The sequence below is a fragment of the Psittacula echo genome, assembly GCF_963264785.1.
Source record: "Psittacula echo genome assembly, chromosome: 6".
Lineage (NCBI taxonomy): Eukaryota > Metazoa > Chordata > Aves > Psittaciformes > Psittacidae > Psittacula > Psittacula echo.
Window position 1 is genome coordinate 45,450,144 of NC_137743.1, and position 3,265 is coordinate 45,453,408.

Sequence of the window (3,265 nt, forward strand, 5' to 3'; positions counted from 1 at the left end):
CTTTAAGTGTATGTGATACAGGCACTATTCATTTTGGGACAGGTGGGGACCAAAGCCCATTGTGTCTGAGTGTGAAATCACAGCACTCTCCCACAGTCTCAGGAGACAAAGCTGCTTTTCTTTTGCAGTGTCATCCAGATCAATTATTTTCCTCCTATATCATTTAACAAAGCGTTTCCCTTAGGATCCCTTTTTACAAAAAATTACTGGGTATCCACCTCCATCTTTTGCATGAGGGAAACAGGAGGCTAACAGTTGCCTTGGGTGAGACATTCAAAATCCCAAAGGCTTACCTGTCAGGTGGCAGGGCTTACATGCTACCTCTACGGGGCAGAGACACTGCCAGCTGAAGAGCTATTAGCAGCCTCAGACAGCCTTCTTTCTAAAATGTGGTTAATACTCCCATCTGCTATTGAGAGATTTTTTTTTGCATACAAAATGAGAATTTGAAGTGGTATATGGAATTTCATCTACATACAAGATTTGCAGACAGCTTTCATCTGTTTCTTGTTGAGAGGAAGTTGCTATGGGGTGTCCGTGCCATGCCACATAAATACTTCAGCATCTTCTGCAAACATTTGTGATTATGTTCTTCCATCTGCCATGGAAAAGTTAAGGCTACAGAAGGGTGATTTAACAAGAATAGAAAGAGTCTGTCTTAGTTACTTTTCTTCTCATTTGGGTTTAAATGTATGCATGGGACTATAAATTATTTAAGCCCCATATTCCTGTTCCTGCCAGTCATCTTTACTTTACAGTGAACAGCATAGAGACATTCATCTGACCCCAGACAGACTGAAACAACAAGAGCCCACTGGTACTAAGACCAGGAAAACAGAAGTGACCACAGGAGATGTACTGGGATGTTTTCCATTAGGGAGGACCTTGGTTTACACTGATCATAAGCAATGATATACTTTCCTAGCTGTGCTAATGCCACTGGAGAGCAAACACTGTATTGCCAAGGTTCCTTGCAGTCTGTGCCTGTCAGAGCATGAGGCTGCACAGACAGTTTTGATTATCTAAGAAACATGTATTTTTGGTTAGGGATGGGAAGGAAACGGTCCTTGTTCCATACACTTCCCAAGCTTTGTATTTCATTGATGAAATGGTGCCTGTTGCCAGTTTTAAATGTGAGCATGCTCTTACAATTAAATGACAAAATAAAAAAAAACCGATCTCATTTACACTCAATAGCCAACTGGCTGGCAAATCTCTTACAGCATTTTATAGTTCAAGTGACATCAGATTAAAGCCAGGCCAAGCAACTGAAGACAGACAATGACATACACTGGAGAAATTGAAGGGTTCTAAACCAAATCTCTCTATCCTGACAACTGATGTGTTGGAGACACCACTAATATAAATCAGTTTCTTATGCTTTCAGACCACCATTCATCCCCAAACACTACAGACTGCTGCACACAGGGCAGCTACTGAATACTGAGTAAGTGCATTTTTCACAACAAAATTGAACTGTGGCAATCTGAAAAACCCCATGAGCAGCTGTACAAGAAAACTTTTGACCCTTCAAGTGGTGGCAGTGACTCAAGAAAACCACAAAATAATCCTTTATAGGAGAAAATCAGTACACGAACTACGGTAAAATTTCTGCAGCCAAACTAAAAGTCGCTTCCCCTTCACATTGTTCCTGCTACCCAATTGGTGTACAGCCACTGAAGCAGCTGGTCACAGGACTCTCCAGGTCAATGGACAAATCTTGAGTCATCTTCACTTCCATCCTGCTCTGAGCAGGAAGACAACACTGTGCTCACCTGATAGCTTCCTGCTGACTTTGTGCATTGGCAGGATTGTTTGCAACTCTTGCAGATGTTCAACCACTGCTTGTGCAGTGTGTTTTGCTTCCACTATGTGGTGCAGCAGATTAAATTAAACAGACAAATGCCTTGGCTCTCAGATGAGTTTGGTCTTTGATTTCATGTCCAGGTTGTACTGCTGAGAAAGATGACAGATGGAAGCAAGAAGCAAACTGAGGAGAGCTAAAGACTTTGAGAAATGGTGGTGTTTGTGCCTAAGAGCCATTCCCTCTGTGTCAGAGAAGGAATGGCCACAGGCCAGTGGAAGACAGTAGACCTACTATCCTGCTTTCAAGGCAAACTAAGCACCTTCCCAGACTGCTCCATTCACATGGCCACACAGGCCAGTGTTTCCTCCTCATTACTCTTCCAAATTATTCAACTAAAAAGCTGCAGAGTGGAAAGGCTGCTTCATATGAATCTGTCAAGAAGAATGAAATAATGTGCACAATAACTGAAATAAGCCAGGAAATTAATCTCTCCTCCACTACTCCCCCATGTCCCTTTCACATGAACAAAAAACACCAGTTGCCTTTCCAGAAGGCACCAGCTAATTGATTTAATTATCCAGCTCTTGTTTTATCTAAACAAGTATATTTAGCAGGAGGTGCCTGAACAAAGAAATGACAGCAGGAAACTGCCCACGTGGTCCTAGTGCAGACGTGCATCAGCAGAACCAGGAGACGCACAGCAATGCATAGGAGGAGGCTTTTTGATTTCTTTTCCTTTCACATATGGCTAGGTAGCACATGAAAAGTGTCTTTCCACTTATACTGACTTGTCATCATAGAAACATTTTCATTTCTTCTAACACACGCGCACACACATATTCCCAAATGGGAAAAGCAGCCATGAAGCTATTCAGAAAAATCATTAAGCTCCCAGCCCATCACTGTGTTCCTCACTGGAATCTCACTCAGCAAAAGAAATAAATCTGTGAAATGGAACATTGCTGAGGAGATCTGTGACTCCCTTCTAAATGATCCCTTCAAACACACTCCCTGTCCATTTGAGAGCAGCAACAAATTTTGGCCTTGGCAGCAATTTAGCTGTTTCCAACCAAAGTAGAAAATGGGTTAAGCAGGCTAGGGGGGACTCCCAGCACACCTCCAGACATGCGGGAGAACACTGCACACTGCAAAGTGTCTTGCAGAAAACCTCATGAACACACTGCGATGCCCCAGCCAGTGGTGGAAATGGATCCTTCCTCTTTCACCCTCCAGCCCTGCCTCTCCTACTTTCACCCCATATTTCCTTCGCCACACAGTACTACTCCTCCTCCTCACTGAAGCCCAGAGGAGCCCAAGCTGATCATCCATTATGTTTTCTTTGGAAGGACCCTGACAGCCCAAAGAGATTCCTGACAAATAACCATGATGTCGCCACCACCACCAGTAATTGTGTCCATATCCAGCTTTCACTGGATTTTGACTGCAAATGTGCACAGT